The sequence below is a fragment of the Coregonus lavaretus genome (genome assembly GCF_964263955.1).
Source record: "Coregonus lavaretus genome assembly, contig: HAP1_SCAFFOLD_54, whole genome shotgun sequence".
NCBI lineage: Eukaryota > Metazoa > Chordata > Actinopteri > Salmoniformes > Salmonidae > Coregonus > Coregonus lavaretus.
The window spans coordinates 781,360-800,918 of NW_028158385.1; positions in this window are offsets into that span (position 1 = coordinate 781,360).

The following is a 19,559-nucleotide window of genomic DNA, read 5'->3' on the forward strand; positions in this document are numbered from 1 at the left end:
GTTGTCGAGCTTTAGAACATTTCTCCTATATCTGCCGCTTCCATTACACGTCGCAAAGATTATTATTTTTTGAGCAACATTGCTTTTGTCGAATGCACCTGGTTCAATGGAAACCTGCCTAATGATGTCTGAGTGATTGGTTCAGATTTGGTCCGGTCTAATGTTTGTGCCAAGTCAGTTAAGAACAAATTCTTATTTACAATGATGGCTTACACCGGCCGACGCTGGGCCAATTTTGCACCGCCCTATGCGACTCCCAATCACGGCCCGATTGTGATACAGCCTGGAATCCAACCAGGGTCTGTAGTGACAGATGCAGTGCCTTAGACCGCTGCGCCACTCAGGAGCCCTGTGACTAATCATTTTGGCTATTTAAGCTCTGAAAAGACATATCAGCTACCCAACTTTATCAGGAGTTATCCTGAGCCTATTTGCAATGAGAAACAATGCATTTGCACAGCGGGAAATGCAGAATTATATATATATTTTTTGCTATGATCATCTCGTCAAAAATGTACAGAGAAACTTGAAACCACTGATTATCATGACAATTTAGCTGACAGGGTTAAACTCGCGGACAACTGTGGTTTCAGAGTCCTCCAATAGAGTGAAGACGCTAATATTTGTGTAAACTCTACATAGTTGTGTTCTGTGGGTGTCACTGAGTAGGCTGAACAATACATAGGTAGGGCTGTACAGTGCAATATGAATGTCCAATACAAACAAAAGAAACAGCATACTAAACTGGCGTAACGCGGTAAGGACCAAGAACGGGGTCGATATGGACCACGGGTCACAAAAAATTATATAATAATACTGTTTTGGTTGGGCTTCAACCCCTGGTATCATATAAACACACATAAGACATGGAAACATATAGAATTGCTTAAAAACAGCAACAACAAAAAATCTCAGCCCTGTCGTAAAATGTGTAGAATTACAGGATATTAGCTTTAAAACTGCTAAATGTTCTCTCCCCCTTCTGATAACCAGGTGGCGAATCGTATCTCTGCATGTCTGGCAGACATATCAGTATGGATGTCGGATCACCACCTCAAGCTGAACCTTGGCAAGACGGAGCTGCTCTTCCTCCCGGGGAAGGACTGCCCGTTCCATGATCTCGCCATCACGGTTGACAACTCCGTTGTGTCCTCCTCCCAGAGTGCGAAGAGCCTTGGCGTGACCCTGGACAACACCCTGTCGTTCTCCGCTAACATCAAGGCGGTGACCCGATCCTGCAGGTTCATGCTCTACAACATTCGGAGAGTACGACCCTGCCTTACACAGGAAGCGGCACAGGTCCTAATCCAGGCACTTGTCATCTCCCGTCTGGATTACTGCAACTCACTGTTGGCTGGGCTCCCTGCCTGTGCCATTAAACCCCTACAACTCATCCAGAATGCCGCAGCCCGTCTGGTGTTCAACCTTCCCAAGTTCTCTCACGTCACCCCGCGCCTCCGCACACTCCACTGGCTTCCAGTTGAAGCTCGCATCTGTTACAAGACCATGGTGCTTGCCTATGGAGCTGTGAGGGGATCGGCACCTCTGTACCTTCAGGCTCTGATCAATCCCTACACCCAAACGAGGGCATTGCGTTCATCCACCTCTGGCCTGCTGGCTCCCCTTCCTCTGCGGAAGCATAGTTCCCGCTCAGCCCAGTCAAAACTGTTCGCTGCTCTGGCACCCCAATGGTGGAACAAGCTCCCTCACGACGCCAGGACAGCGGAGTCACTCACCACCTTCCGGAGACATTTGAAACCCCACCTCTTTAAGGAATACCTGGGATAGGATAAAGTAATCCTTCTACCCCCCCCCCTAAAAAAAAAAAAAAAAAAAACATATTGTAAAGTGGTTATCCCACTGGCTATAGGGTGAATGCACCAATTTGTAAGTCGCTCTGGATAAGAGCGTCTGCTAAATGACGTAAATGTAAATGTAAGAGGGTTGTGAACAGTTTGGGGTCACAAGTTGGGGGTTTGTTACTACACCAATAAATGACAATATCCATCCAGACCTTTGCCACCTAGGAAATGTGTGTGATCGGACCTTCTCAAATAGTACTGGAGTACCCCTGCAATAGACTGACTGGGAAGGTGATTTTTCACAGTCAAAGTCCTGCAATAAGAGCTAAGACGCTAATATTTGTATAAACTCTTGAGAATTGTTTTCTGTGGGTGTCACCCGTTCCATGGGTGCACAGTCCAACCCGTTTCATAAGTGCATATAAGAATGCCCCCAATGTATTTATGTGGTCTAATACCTCCACAGTGGGATTTCAACCGTTTTCCCCCCCTGTTTTTTCTTCTTTAAAATTATTAGTTTTTGTAATTCATTTTAAATTAAGTAACAACATTTGACATTATTCCAATATTTTGTATCAGTTTGCATCACTTTCAATGAGGGCCTTTTATTTTGAGGGCGAACCGCAAATTCCACTATTGTGGCTAATCGTTATTATGACTAGCTTCACATACGTAGGGACAAGTGGGTACCAGGGCTGCGTCCAGCAGGAGGATGGAGACGTTGGCCACGATCAGATACAAATGTATTATGTAGAGCAAACATGCCTCTGATTCTAATGAATCATGTCAGTTCTATTCAGGGTATTTCTATCTGCAACTTTCCTAAACGTTTTTGTACTGAACATGCCCAGGCGAAACGCACTGACCTATATACGAACCTGGAAAGCCTCACAAATGAAAACGTGTAATGGACCCTGCGCCGTGTGCTGGTAAAATATTTTTTATCACGTTCTTCAATCACTCGGATTGACACAAACATTACACAAAACCTTTCCCAAACGTGATAATACCTTGACTGATTTGTTATCTAACATGTTATGACATTATTTCGATATTAGACCGTTTAAAAGTGCTATTACATACCTGTAGTAATAAAGAGAAACGGAAAGCACAGTCGTGTCGTTTTCTTTGTTCTGAAGAATGTTGCGCGCGTCCCCGGAAGTTCCCCCCACTACCACAGAGCATCCGCGACATCTTCTCCTTCTTCTGTGGGTTTTATGGCAGACTACTTCCAAAAGTTGCATTGCCGCCACCAGCTGGACGGTTTGAAACCACAAAATAAATTAAATAAAAAATACATCCATACTTAATAGTGATACTAACTTACTCCACACTAATAAAAATAGTTCATTGCCAAAACAAACAAAACTCCCATTTCTTCCTTCTTTTAAATCTCCATATCTCCCTTCTCAGTCTCTAGGACCTGAGATGGTGGTACGGCTTTTTACAATATTCCATGTAACTCTTTTGCCAATAAATCTTTCAGCCCCAGGAACCGTTCCGCCGCAACCACAATTTTTTCTATCTTCCTAGATATTTTCTCCACCTTGGCAGTGTGTTAATCACCATTGCGATAAAGGCCACAAAGTCCACCTTTTTAACCTTTAAAATGTCAGAATCATCTTGTTGAAAGGCAACCCCTGCAGCTTGCATTGAAGGCTTATCCACCACCATTATATTTACTGTAAAGATAACCCCCAACAACTACAATGATTCAGTAGATCAGTAATGTATATAGGTTGTATGTTGGGAGCTTTTGGGAAAGAGCACAGTTAGAAAGATATGGCATTTAGAAGCAAACCGGATGGACATCATGAAAATGATCGGAGAGGTTGAGAGTAGAAGAAGTTCAGGAGCAAAAAAATAAATAAATATATATATATATATATATAGAATTATTGTAAAATTAACTCTGTCCATAAGGTGTAGATAGTATAGACCGGAAGTAGAGGCCTGGGCGTTGTTGTTCACTAATTTACTCCAAGTAGGGAAAGGATGGTGGGGTTGAAAAGTAATAAAGGGGAATATATATATAAAAAATAAAAATAAACATGGGGGATTGGAAGTGATGCAGACAATTACATTGATAGAAGATACAATCTATCTGCAATATTAAGCTGATCCATCCCCCCCAATAGAAAAAATAAATAAAAATGATAACCCCCAACAACTACAATGATTCAGTAGATCAGTAATGTTACAGTACTCTAGCACTTCTCACAGCTGCTTATGCTGACAAAACATGTTAGTGAATAGGTCAAATTTAGCTTTGTGATGCTCATTTAAACTTCCTGTCTTGTTCAGCTTCAGAACAACAGTAAATATGTCACTTGAAACATAGTTTTTTGGTAATTCAATACACAAAAGAGAAGAAAAACAAAAGTACAAATTCATATACACAATATTTTTCATTGGCAGATAAATTAAACAGGCTTAAATTAAGCCTTAATGACTATTAATGACTAAAATAACTAATCTAGTTTTAAAATACAATTTAATAAACAAAAAGTATCCACCCAAACTAATGGTGAAAACTGATCATCACACCATCTCTGTCTGATATATGTTGTGTCTACTAGCTCATTCCCACAGAAAACTGCAGAGGGAAGCAAAACAACCCAGTTAACCATCAGACTCCATTGTGAGACGCCTCACAGAGGATATTCAACCCTAAGGGCAAATCCAAGGTAATCTCAATATCTTTACAATAGAAGCTAACAAAACACACCAAAACTGACAAGGCGCACACTGATCAATAAAGTAAAGAGAGGCTATAGTAATATTTTATGTATCATTAAGGAAAATGTTGGGAAATGTCAAAGATAAAATATAGTAAACATGATTGACATTTTATAATCCAGATGCATGTCTAAATAAGGAATATAGTCAATACAATGTGTAAACATGCTTTAATGAATGTATGTTATTTATTTTTTAAAGTGTCTGAGCCATGTCACCAATATAATGAGATAAGGGGAAGAGGCCCCATATAGAAAAGCGCCCATGGCCGTTTGGAGTAAACAACATGTGTTATTGGACTTTGAAAGATAATAGTGGCGTGGCAGTTAAAGATGTTAATCAGTTAACTTAAGGGAAGTAGCTTTGTATGCTATGTAAACATGACTATGCATTTGTGTGTGTATAAAAGAGATTTCTGAGTCAGAGAGAGACAGTTGCTCCATGGAGCAAGCTCGGCTTTATTATGCAATAAAGTCTAATTTTTGGATTCACAAGCTCCAGTTTCTTGAGAGATATTTCTGAGTTGACTACATTTGAGTCAAATATTTATACGACAAGGCTAACGTTCTATAACGTTCCCTTTCCTCTGCACAGTTCTCTCACAGTGAGAAACAGTAGGATTACAATAGAGTGTTCTACGATTTCTTGAGAATTAAGTGATGGAATGATTTTAATCTTAGCTAGTCAGACAACTGATGAGGATTCTCACATTTATGTGGCCATGTTGAGAGAAACTCTTCCAACAGTCAGAGCAGGAGTACCAGATCCCTTGATATTTTACAGCTCTTCCCACAATCAGAGCAGGGAAATAGATTATCTCCTGTGTGTATTTTTAGGTGTATTTTTTAGCTTTGATAGAATTGGGAAAATCTCCTCACAATGTGGGCAGTGGTGAGACCTCTTAGATCTGTGATCTTCCTGCTGTTGTTCTCTTCATGTAAAGAATGTCTCAACATGGTATCCTGTGTGAACAACATCAGAAGAACCAGTCAGTTGGTGTGATTTACATCAATCACATTTATTTTATAAAGCCCTTTTTACATCAGCAGTTGTCACAGAGTGCTTTACAGATACCCTAACCTAACGTATCAGGCGTAAAAGAAACGCCTAAACAAGGTCCACAGAAATCAGAAGCTTCCGGTTTTCAGGCTTTGCCTTCCTCTCTGCCTTTCCCTGAAACACGGATGCTTCCGGTGTTTGTTGACTCCGCTGAGGGTGCAGGTACCGAGACTAAAACCCCAAAGAGCAAGCAATGCAGAAGCACAGTGGCCAGGAAAAACTCCCTAGAAGGAAGGAACCTAGGAAGAAACCTAGAGAGGAACCAGGCTCTGAGCAGTGGCCAGTCCTCTTCTGGCTGTACTGGGTAACAAATGACTTAATATAAGTATGCTGTACAATACAGGGGAATAAAACTATTCTAAAGTGTTACGAGCCATATCATCCTCCACTCACTATCACAAGGGTTAGTAACCATCAGGGCTGGGGTCAATTCCATATCAATTCACATTTTTAAATTTGACTAATTCATCAGACACTCTTATCCAGAGTGACTTACAATAGTGCATTCATCTTCAGATAGCTGGGTGAGACAACAACGCATCACAATCGTATCAATTACATTTTCTAGGGTGCAGAAAGGGAGTAGAGTAGGGTCGTAAAGATGGTAGGTTGGAGGAGAGATGGAGAGAAAAGGAAACAAAGTAGGTAATTAAGTTATATAATAATAATTATAATAATAATTTGCAAATAAATTCATTAAAAATCCTACAATGTGATTTTCAGGATTTTTTTTCTTATTTTGTCTGTCATAGTTGACGTGTACCTATGATAAAAATTACAGGCCTCTCTCATCTTTTTAAGTGGGAGAACTTGCACAATTGCTGGCTGACTAAATACTTTTTTTCCCCACTGTATATGATCACTAAAGAACCTGCTCTTACCATGAGAAACAGATTTCCCAATCTTCTCCTCCGCTTCTTCATCTTTAATGTTGACATTCATCTCCAGTGTTTGACTGCAGTCTTCCAGCTTCACTGATGCCATCTTTGGATCCTGCAGTGCAAACTGGGCTTCACTGTCACAATCAGGACCCAGTGACTGTAGGTTTGGACTCACTGTTAATCTGTAAACTCTGGACAGATTTGAACAATTGCTGCCTAAAATGCTGTGGTGCTTACTAACACAACAGGAAATATTGTGTTAGATGTGGGCCATCACATGAATTCTCAGCTCTTTCATTCTGAATATTCATATCAATGAATCACCCTCAAATGGACTATCAATACCAGAGTTCACAATACTATTTACATAATCAACTGGTTCCACTCCCCAATAGTAAGTGGGTCATTTTAAAAACGTTTAAAAAATATATATATATATTTGTTGTTTTATTTAATTGTTAACTAAGAAGAAAACCTGTCTAAGTCCTTTATACTGAAAACATCTATTCATATGCATTATAGAAAATAATGGGGACTAGCAAATTGGATTGTCCCAATGGTGATGTGTAGAGGTGTAGTGACATGTTTTGACTAGATAAATAATATAGAAGAGAAATTGGCTCAGTTAAAATGTTTCTAGTCAAAAATGTATATTTGGGTGCCGTGTTCAAAAGGCATATTTTGTATTTATATTGCATTTTTTTTATTTAACTTTTATATGAACATTTTCCACATACATACAGTGCTAAAGATACAACACAGTGCTAAAGGTTTTAAAACAGAAGCTGCTGTATGACTGTAGATTACATCACCATAATCAAGCACTGGGAGAAGCGTTGCTTGAACAATCTTCCTTCTACTTTCCAAAGTGAAGCAGGATTTATTTATATAAAATAGTTTTTTGGGGAACTGAGCAAATTATAGGTCTTGTAAGCGAAAACTTAAACGCTGTGAGGCTTTTGCCTCACCCTCTGATGGACCATCAATGCCAGAGTTCTACAAGACTGTTTACATAATCAACGGGGCATTTCAACAGTCTGTCGCTCAATATAGTTCTGGTCATTTATTGTTCATCTTATATTAATGCTAACTTTTTAGCATTTGTGGCACAAATCCATTGCAAGTCAATTGATTGAAGTACAGTAGATTAATAAAGCTACAGTACTGCAGCAGGTGACAAAGCTGCGTATATTGAAAAAGCGTGTTAGTGCATAAGTCAAATGTATCTTTGTGATGCCCATTTCAGGTATTTCTTCCAGCTTCAGACAAACACTAAATATTTCACTTAAACATTGTTTTGTTGTATTTAATGATAGAGAAGAGTTTGACCAACACAGAAGATGTCCAATCTTTGAGGACATGTCTACATTGTTAGAGTGGTCACATGCCAATCTGTTCCATATAATAGACAGTCTTTGGAACAGTGGAAAGCTGCATGGCCCCTTGGTTGTTGCTAAGCAGGCATTCTTCTTCTATGGTGTTTATTGGTGGTGTTCAGACCAACGTTAAAGGTGCATCACTGCCACCTTCTGGGCTGGAGTGTGATAGAGATATGTGGTTCTGTCCTGGTGAGATCACAGGGTCAGAGAAAACTTGGTATGACTGTAGTCACTCCAGGCACTCAGCCCATAAGAACCATTAATATGGTCAGATCTAATCTGGAAGAACTGAATACAACCATAAGAACCATTCATACAGTCAGATCTAATATGGAAGAACTGAATACAAAAGAGGAGGTTGACCAGTACAAATTCATGTACTAATGTTATTTTTCATTGGCAGATCAATGCAGTTTTCCAAACATATTCATCATCACTTTTTTGGTAAGATTTTAACTAACTGAACACAAATATAAACACAACATTCAACAATTTTACAAGGGTACAGTTCATATAAGGAAATCAGTCAATTGAAATACATTCATTAGGCCCTAATCTATGGATTTCACATGACAGGGGCCCACCCATCAGCCAATAAGAATGATTTTTCCCCACTAAAGGGCTTTATTACAGATCTAAATACTCCTCAGTTTCATCAGCTGTCCGGGTGGCTGATCTCAGATGATCCTGCAGGTGAAGAAGCCAGATGTGGAGGTCCTGGGCTTGCACGGTTACACGTGGTCTGTGGCTGTGAAGCCAGTTGGACGTTCTGCCAAATTCTCGGTAGAGAAATTTACATAAAATTCTCTGGCAACAGCTCTGGTGAACATTCCTGCTCTCAGCATGTCAATTGCGCACTCCCTCAAAATGTAGACATCTGTGGCATTGTGTTGTGACAAAACTGCACATTTCAGAGAGGCCTTTTATTGTACCCAGCACAAGGTGCACCTGTGTAATGATCATGCTGTTTAATCAGCTTCTTGATATGCCACACCTGTCAGGTGGATTGATTATCTTGGCAAAGGAGAAATGCTCAGTAACAGATATGGAAACAAATTTGTGCACCAAATTTGAGAGAAATAAGCTTTTTGTGCATATGGAAACTTTCTGGGATCTTTTATTTCAGCTCATGAAACATGGGACCAACACTTTACATGTCAAGTTTATATATTTTTTCAGTATAGTTTTAGAAGACAATTTACTAAATACGTAGTCATTTCATTTTAATTGTCACATGTTTGGTAAACAACAGGTGTAGACTAACAGTGAAATGTTGACCTACAATGGAGAACACAATACAACAATTATAATAATAGGAAAAAGATTGTAGCATGAGAAATTAATACACAATGAGCAATGATAGCTTGGCTATATACATGGGGTGCCAATACCTAGTCAATGATAGCTTGGCTATATACAGTGCAATCTGAAAGTATTCAGACCCCTTGACTTTTTCCACATTTTATTACGTTACAGCCTCATTCTAAAACGGATTAAATAGTTTTACCCCTCATCACTCTACACATAATACCCCATAATGTCAAAGCAAAATACAGGTTTTTAGAAGAAGAAACGGAAATATCAAATTTACATAAGTATTCAGACCCTTTACTCAGTACTTTCTTGAAGCACCTTTGGCAGCGATTACAGCATCAAGTCTTCTTGGGTATGATGCTACAAGCTTGGCACACCTGTATTTGGGGAGTTTCATTCATTCTTCTGTGCAGATCCTCTCAAGCTCTGTCAGGTTGGATGGGGAGCGTTGCTGCACAGCTATTTTCTGGTCTTGCCAGAGATGTTCAATCGGGTTCAAGTCTGGGCTCTGGCTGGGCCAGATGAACCTTCGCCCCAGTCTGAAGTCCTGAGCGCTCTGGAGCAAGTTTTCATCAAGGATCTCTCTGTACTTTGCTCCGTTCATTATTCCCTCGATCCTGATTAGTCTCCCAGTCCCTGCCTCAAAAATATCTGCACAGCATGATGCTGCCACCACCATGCTTCACTGTAGGCATGATGCCAGGTTTCCTCCAGACGTGACACTTGGCATTCAGGCCAAAGAGTTCAATCTTGGTAACATCAGAACAGAGAATCTTGTTTCTCATGGTCAGAGTCCTTTAAGTGCCTCTTGGAAAACTCCAAGCAGGCTGAACTCTGGAGCTCTGTCAATGTGATCATCAGGTTTTTGGTCACCTCCCTGACCAAGGCCCTTCTCCCCCGATTGCTCAGTTTGGCCGGGCGACAGCTCTAGGAAGAGTCTTGGTGGTTCCAAACTTCTTCCATTTGAGAATAGAGGATGCCAATGTGTTCTTGGGGACCTTCAATGCTGCAGAAATTTTTTGGTACCCTTCCCCAGATCTGTGCCTCAACACAATCCTGTCTCTGAGCTCTACGGACAATTCCTTCGACCTCATGGCTTGGTTTTTGCTCTGACATGCAATGTCAACTGTGGGATGTTATATAGACAGGTGTGTGCCTTTTCAAACCACGTCCAATCAATTGAATTTATCTCAGGTGGACTACAATCAAGTTGTAGAAACATCTCAAGGAAGATCAATAGAAACAGGATGCACCTGAGAAAAATTTCGAGATTCATAGCAAAGGGTCTGGAATACTTATGTAAATAAGGTAACAGTTTTTTCTTTCTAATACATTTGCAAAAATGTCTAAACCTGTTTTCGATTTGCCATTATGGGGTATTGTGTGTAGATTGATGAGGGATACAAAATAAAAAATAAAATCAATATTACAATAAGGCTGTAACGTATTTTTTTGTTGAAAAAGTCAAGGAGTCTGAATACTTTCAGACACTAACTATTTCACTTTAAACAGTTTGTTATATTTATGCACAAGAGAAGAGGTTGCCCAGTACAAATTCATGTACAAACATGATTTTTCATTACATATTTGTAATTTAGCAGATGCTCTTATCTAGAGCGACTTATAGGACCAATTGGGGTTAATTGCCTTGCTCAAGGCCACAATGACAGATTCTTGACCTAGTTGGCTCGGGATTCAAACCAGAAACCTTTCAGTTACTGGCCCAACACTCATAAGTAGAATACAGAACACTTGAAACATTACAGGACATTTTTCATAATGGAAATTGAAATATTAAAATGTTATTGGAGAAAAAAAAAGAGTTTTTGGGAAAACCATTTAAGAGCTGGAGTTATTATGCAGTCTGATAGCAGTGGGTAGAGTGGCGTTTCGCAGGCGGTTTGTATGGGCAGTTATACAGGACAGTTTGTGGCTGTTTCTCAGGAGCCTGGTGGTGCAGTTACCTCTTCTTGGAGGGAGCAGGTCATTCAGTGGATGGTCACTAACTGTAAGTCGCTCTGGATAAGAGTGTCTGCTAAATGACAAAAAATGTAAAGAGTGTGCATGTCCTTCACCAGGTGCACTGCAGCCTTTTCTCGCCTGCTCTGCAGTGACTGGAGCTGTGGTTGGACTGCTCCACCTCTGGAGATGATCCTCAAGGCCCTCCTCTGCACCCTGTCTAGTTGGGCCTGCTGCTTTTTACTGCATCCAACTAACAGCACTCCACCATATTCCAGACAAGGCCTGGCCAGTGTAGTATAGACTGTGACCAGATCTTCAGTAGGACATTACTGGCAAGAAATGTCAAAAAGGTGTTTTGAGGCCTTTCTCACTGACTGCCCCACGTGTCACCACTGAGGTTAGAGTCTAGATGAAAACCAAGATACTTGGTTGTTGTTACCACTGGTACTTCCTGTCCTCCTAGGATTAGTAGTGCAGGTTGTGGATGGTCTCTAGAAAAACATAGCTGAATTCCCACAGACATTTTCCAATTCAGGACCATATTGCTGTATCTCCAAGCCCATGGAAGTGTCCTCTTGGATGCTGGTTAATGGTATGGCTCGGGACAGCCCTACATCGTCTGCATACCCAGTGTCCAGAGTGTCACTGAAGACAACTTTTCGGGTGGACATGTGAAGGAGAAACAGATATGGTGAAACCACGTCACCTTGTGGCACACCAGAGGTGACCTCTGACCAAGGGCTAAATGTGCCAGTTGCCATCACCCTCTGCCCTCTTTCGGTGGTGTAGCTGTGGAGCCAGGCTAGTAACCTTGGACACAGTTCAATGTCAGACAGATGTTGCAGGAACTTTGCGTGATCTACTCGATCAAAGGCTTTGGACACATCAGCAAGTAACACACTCACCATTGTTGGTTTTATGAAGTCTGTAGCTGTCAGCCAGTAGTGTGTGGCTTTCACAAGGGCGGTAGTAGTGCTGGACTTTGGGAGGTAGTCATACTGATTCGTGCACTCAGATAAAACTGTCCCCTGCCAGTAGGAGGTGTTAACAATGTGTTTGATGACAGGGGCTAGATCTTCTGCATGCTCTTTTAGTAGCCAGGCTGGAATTCCATCAGGCCCACATGCTTTACGTGGGCTGAGTCTGGTCAGAGCTTGCTTTAACTGGCCAATGCTGCACAGCTCAACCTGCCTTGTAGACATGGGCAGGGGGAAGATGGCAAGAGGTGTGGTGCTTGTCCATGCCTCAGCAAAGAAGCCATTCAAAACATCAGCCACGTCGTCGTCTTCAATTCCCTCGACCTCTATTCTCCCTCCTGATGTTTTCTTTGGTCCCAATCCTTTGTTAATGAAGTCCCACCATTCCTTAGGGTTTTTCTTCTTTAGGTCCTGGATTTCAGTTTTGTAGTAGCTTGTCTTTGCTTCCTTGATAAGCATTTGCACTGTGTTTCTGTATTTTCTCCAAGTCATTGTTTCTCCCCATCTGTTGAAAATATTCTGTATTTTCCTGATGGCAGCCTTTATTCTTTCAGTCATCCAGGGCTGGTCCAGTGTTGTTGTTTTCTTATTTCTTATTGACATGCATACATCAAGTGCAGTTTGAATGCAGGAGTTGAACATCTCCACCTTTGCATCAATGCTCTCCACCTCATATATGCCAGACCAGTCAGTACTGGCCTTACATCGTGCAAATGTCTCCATTCTGTTCTGAGTTACCAGATGTCCTTTTTTCCGCTGCACCTCTTCTCCCTCCTGATGTTGTGTTTGGAGAGAACAGCAGACATTTGTGATCACTGGATCTGAGAAGAGCAAGTACAGTGGGTTGTGTTGATCAGATCTAGAATGGAGTCCCCTCTGTGGTCTTGTCTTTGACCACTACCACTTCTTATGTATACGTTGGTGTCTTTAAATTGCCCAATCTGTAGAATCTCGTCTCACAGTCAGTGCAGTAATACGTCTTCTCTCCAGTGTGTAATTTTGGTGTTTTTACTTTGCCAAATCGGGAGAAACTCTTGCCATATTGAGAGCAGAAGTAAGGATTCTCTCCTGTGTGTGTTCTCTGATGACCTTGCAGATTAGCTGTTTTTAGATCAGTGGTAAGCCTTCTCTCATTTTATGTTTACCTTGGTGTCTTTTTAAATGGCCTATTTGAGAGAAAATCTTTCCACAGTCAGAGCAGGAGTAAGGCTTCTCTCCTGTATGTATACATTCATGTTGTTTTAACTTGCCAGGTCGAGAGAAACTCGTCCCACAGCCAGAGCAGGAGTAAGGCTTCTCTCCTGTGTGTGTTCTCTGATGACGTTTTAGCTCAGTTGATGTTATGAAGCATTTTACACAGTCTGAGCAGGAATAAGGCTTCTCTCCTGTATGTATACGTTCATGTGTTTTTAAGTTGCACAGTTTAGAGAAACTTGCCCCACAGTCAGAGCAGGAGTAAGGCTTCTCTCCTGTGTGTGTTCTCTGATGAAGTTTTAGGTCAGTTGATGTTGTGAAGCATTTTACACAGTCAGAGCAAGAGTAAGGCTTCTCTCCTGTATGTATACGTTCATGTATTTTTAATTTGCACAGCTGAGCGAAACTTGCCCCACAGTCAGAGCAGGAGTAAGGCTTCTCTCCTGTGTGCATCCTTTGGTGCAATGTTAAGCTTTCCTGTCGAGAGAAATTCTTCCCACAGTCAGAGCAGGAGTAAGGCTTCTCTCCTGTATGTATACGTGCATGCATTTTAAAGTGGCCAAGTCGAAAGAAACTCTTCCCACAGTCAGAGCAGGAGTAAGGCTTCTCTCCTGTGTGTGTTCTCTGATGACGTTTTAGCTCAGTTGATGTTATGAAGCATTTTACACAGTCTGAGCAGGAATAAGGCTTCTCTCCTGTATGTATACGTTCATGTGTTTTTAAGTTGGACAGTTGAGAGAAACTTGCCCCACAGTCAGAGCAGGAGTAAGGCTTCTCTCCTGTGTGTGTTCTCTGATGACGTTTTAGCTCAGTTGATGTTATGAAGCATTTTACACAGTCAGAGCAGGAGTAAGGTTTCTCTCCTGTGTGTATACGTTCATGTTCTTTTAAGTTGCCAGGTTGAGAGAAACTTGCCCCACAGTCAGAGCAGGAGTAAGGCTTTTCTCCTGTATGTATACGTTCATGTTGTTTTAAGTGGCCCCGTTGAGAGAAACTCTTCCCACAGTCAGTGCAGGAGTAAGGCTTCTCTCCTGTGTGTGTACGTTCGTGTTGTTTTAAGTTGCCAGGTTGAGAGAAACTTACCCCACAGTCAGAGCAGGAGTAAGGCTTCTCTCCTATGTGCACTCTCTGATGAACTGTCAGAGCCTTTGATGTTGTGAAATTCTTCCCACAGTCAGTACAGGAATTCAGATTCTCTCCTGTGTGTATTTGTAGATGTATTTTTAGCTTTGATAGAATTGGGAAAATCTCCTCACAATGTGGGCAGTGGTGAGACCTCTTAGCTCTGTGATCTTCCTGCTGTTGCTCTCTGGATGTAGAGAATGTCTCAACATGGTCTCCTGTGTGAACAACAGAAGAACCAATCAGTTGGTGTGATATACATGTCAATCAAATGTATTTTATGAAGCCCTTTTTACATCAGAAGTTGTCACAAAGTGCTTTATCGTCATAACACATTACTATAGTAATAAAAATAAACGGACACAAAGGTTATCTTCTTGACATCACAGTTCTGGAGCTTTCTTTATACTGAGGAATGGTGCGTGCCTACCCGGAACTTCCTGTTCCCCCACTACCACAGTGCAGCCACAGATAGAACAATGAGACAGATATTTCACTGGATGTATAATTGTGAAGCATCCGGTTCGTGTTTCCACTCACTACCAAATATTGTAGTGAGAGGAAGCCCACTGGCCGGCAGTGGGAGAAGATGGAAGGAGATGGATTTTGGCCGATATTCTGCAAATGTTCTAATCGATGAAACATCTGATCTTAATACAGTTCTGTTCCCAAAACTAAAATATGTTATGCACAGAGTGGACTAAGTTTTGTGGACTTACCTGTAACAAAAAAAATAATGTATCACGTTATTTAGAAGGAACGCAAAGGCAAATTGAGTTATTGCAAACAAGCACTTCACAGAGGCGTTCCCTAACAGAAATATGCAGATATATGCTAGAACACACCAATAGGATCTCGCTAGCTCGTGCTTGGCTCTGCCCACTATGACTCATCTGTTCCCATTGGAAACGACCAGCTGTGGTCTATCTTGGTTTAGTTATAAGAAATATTTGGTGCAACCGTCCGTGCGTTCAGGGATCCTTGGGATGGCCCTACCCCATTATATGAGAAGGGCGGTGATTAATTTGAGCTGGATCCTCCGGTACCTCTCAGTTTTGTAGTCTTTCGTTCCGGAACCCATTTGCCAGAATCAGGTAGCCTACCTCTGTTTGCAATGTAAAAATCCTAATAAAAGCAATCAGAGTAATTACATTTAGATTCCTCTGTAATTGTCACGCCCCCTAAAAAAACGTAATGTGAAAACGTGCATGATATTCTAAGAATTGGTTGATGTTGGGCCATCCCGGGTTTATGGTTTGCGCAACATTGTAGCCTAGACCAAGGCGTGGCCATTGCTGTGGTGAGAGAGAGAAGCACGCCTGTATCTCTCACAGAAATAAAATGACATTCACTTTCTATGATCTCTCTCCCTCTCTGTGCTGTTATAGACATAAGCTAGCAACTCTCTTCTCTCCAGCATTGCACTTCATCATTTATCTCCTAATAGAATAATAGCTGTGGGAAGTGTGCTGGAGGTGCTGCAGCACTCTGCAGTCTGTTCAGAAAGAAATTAAATAATTCCCAATACTACACCAGGAGTAAGACTAGAATTTCGCCACAGAGGATCCATAGCTAATTTTTAAAAATAGTCTAGCTGTGGATTGTGTGTAGCCAAATCACAAGGCATGCCTAACGTGTGGCAAATCTGTCAGTTAGCAGCATGCAGCCAAAACAGGCCTTTCACAAATATTTCTAATACAATCGCTGGAAAACACAGGTTGTAAAGCAAATGGATCCTGCTGAAAATAAATACTAATGTCTGTATGTTACCAAGTTATCAACTTCCAAATAGGATTCAAGACAAGGTCGTTTTTATTGATCTCAGATTCTCAGTGTCAAAGTAGCCTGTCATTTTGGTCATTTGTGAGGTATTAAAAAAAGATTCTGCGAAAGTCTCCAGTCATCTAAAATGATGTAGAATTGCATGAAATCCATTTATAAAAAGAACACATTTTTCCCAGACCCAGGCTACAAAAGATGTACTCCGTGTGTGTAACTTCTGCAAGTGGCTCCACACCACTGCTCTATGCCCGTACGCAAAAGCCATGATAATGCATGCAATGCTTTGTTATAAAGGTTTTTATCCATTCTGGTACCTCAGAGCCCCCCAGGTCACCCCCCTCTCGGACTCACTTTTGGTTCAAACTGCCATCGATAAAATGCAATAGTGTTAGTTGTCTGTAGCTTATGCCATCCCATTCCATAACCCCGATACCACCATGGGGCACTCTGTTCACAACATTGACATCAGCAAACCGCACGCCCACACAACCCCATACACGGTGGTCAGCAGTTGTGAGGCTGGTTGGGCATACTGCAAGATTCTCTAAAACAACATTGGAGGCAGCTAATGGTAGAGAAATTAACCTAACATTCTCTGGCAACAGCTCTAGTGGACATTCCTGCAGTCAGCATGCCAATTGCATGCTCCCTCAAAACTTGAGACATCTGTGGCATTGTGTTGTGTGAAAAACCTGCACATTTTAGAGTGGCATTTTTGTATTTGTTAGGGATCCCCATTAGATGCTGCCAAGCACCTCCTCAGCGACTCTTGTCCCCAGCACAAGGTGCACCTGTGTAATGATGATCATGCTATTTAATCAGCTTGATATGCCACACCTGTCAAGTGGATGGATTATCTTGGCAAAGGAGAAATGCTCACTAACAGGGATGTAAACACATTTGTGCACAACATTTTAGAAATAAGTTTGTGTCTAGAACATTTCTGGGATCTTTTATTTCACCTCATGAAACATGGTACCAACACTTGACATGTTGCGTTTATATGGTTGTTCAGTGTATACAGTATTTCCCAAAAAAAAAATCATACAAACTATCAATAACGAAATGTACATTGAACTGAAATCAGCTTTTCTGTTCTAATCAGGTCCATTCACAGGCTCAGAAGGATCCTTTGAGGGCGGAACATTTTCTGGCAACAGTAGTCCTTGCAGGGCTTCTGCCGTGAAGTCTTGGAGGCCCCAAAACTTCTCAGCCGCAGATATAATGATGTCCAGCATCTTGGACTTCTTGTGCAGTACAATTAATAACTGTGGCTATAAATACTAAAAAATCCACCTTCAAAATAAGTGTATCAAGAACACTTGATTGACATACATTATTTGCAACTGGTTGCAGTGCATCCACTCACATATCTTCTTCAGAACTGTGGCCTCTTGCCCCTACAACTCTCTTCACCGCCTCCACATAGGACATTTGCTGTACAGCCCTGATCCTTGACACCTCAACCTCTTTCACCCTAACAGGGCACTCTGGGAATTCAGGAATATGACCCCCACCACAGTTACAACATTTTACATTCACATGCTCTTCAATAACATATTCCTTCCGTCTGCAAACACTTGACATGTGGCCAAACTTTTTACATTTATTGCATTGCATCAGGTTTTACACAAACTCTATTATGGGGTATATTATATATCCCGGCTTTACATAGGGTGGTGGATACTCTTCATCAAACATCAATAATAAAGATGAACTTTTGCTCCTTTTTCACATTCTCCATACGGGTCAAGTGACGTGCATTTGCATCATCCTTCTTCTTTGGGATTTGGTTGGCGGAGCGCATCCAACTTTTAGGTGCATACACCGCCACCTACTGTACTGGTGTGTGAGGCCATTCACAGCCTATATACATTAAATTCATTGATACTGTAATTAATACAAAATTGCCCTGCCAATTATTAGCCCACTCTAAAAAATGTGAGGGAAAATGTTCTTGGTTCGTGCAGATGACTGACCTCCTCAGACCAATTGGCAGTACGCCCAGAACATTGTTCTGGGAACCAAAAGGGATATCTCAGTTTCAAGGTCTCAGCTTGGAGAGAAGAAGCCTTGTGAGGTATTGGTCGGTCACATGCAGGAACCAAATGTTAATGATGAATTAATTATTAATAAGCTAAATCATGCAAATATAACTTGTCTGTGTAAGCAGTATATAGGACAACTAACGGGACTGCCCCGGCAGAGCTCCCGACCGACGTGTACTATGGTGCTTTTAAGTTTGTTGGAACCTCTCCAGCTTGCTGATAAAAAATAATGATTAATTTAAGTTTGACTTTGAGTCCCTAGTGGCAATTTTCCACGACAAAAACCAACCACCCCATTCCACTATTTAACTCCATCTAGTCCTATGCCAGACCACTACCACTTAACACCCCCTGCAGCTGTTCTGCAGTAAATCCTCGCAATCCCAAGTACTTCTCTGCCGCTGCCACCACAGCCTCTATTTTCTGGGACTTTTGATCCATTTCTGCAGTACAATTGACAACCATTGCTATAAATGCTAAAATGCCCACCTTACTGAAGCACATATTCTTCCCATCACTCTCTCTTGGTCTCTGCCTACTCACAGGAATCCTCTCAAGATCCATCACCCTGTACACATCTTCCTCTACCACTCTCTTCACTGCTTCGGCATACAACACGTTCTGTATTACTGTAACCCTGGCAACCTCAATCTGTCTTTCTCTCACCTGACACCTCAGATCTCCAGCCCGTTAGCACCCCCATAACTAACACACAGAACTTTCTCCACTGATACCACACATTTCTCATCTCATGCCCTCCTGCACACTTGTCACATCTAGGCATCTCACGCCTACACACTGCTGCAACAGGCCCATAAACTTCACCCCTAAAACACTGTAGTATTTACGGAACAAAATCGCTCACGGGATAACTGACACTTCCTACCTTGACCTTATCTGGCAGAGACTATGTATCAAAATCCAACATGGCAGATAATGTATTCTCTGTTTCCCCACGCTCTACACCAGATCTACGTCTCACCAAACGGAGGGCGTCAGACACCTGGAATCTTCCATTTCAACTGCTCATCCTCAACACTTAAATCTAACGCCGTTATCACTCCTTTCAATGCCACCCTGTTACGGAGAGCAATTCAAGTCACAATTCCTGTCTCTAATCACGTAATCCGCAGCGCCCGCTCCCTCTGGACAGAGGAGAAAAAATAAATCATCACGAGTCCACTCCAAGTTACCTTCACCAACTCAACAGTCCCCAACCTCTTCTCCACCTAACCTGACACCACATATGATCCATTCTCTCTACAAATCTCACTCCCACTGGGCCAGAATCATCCTTATC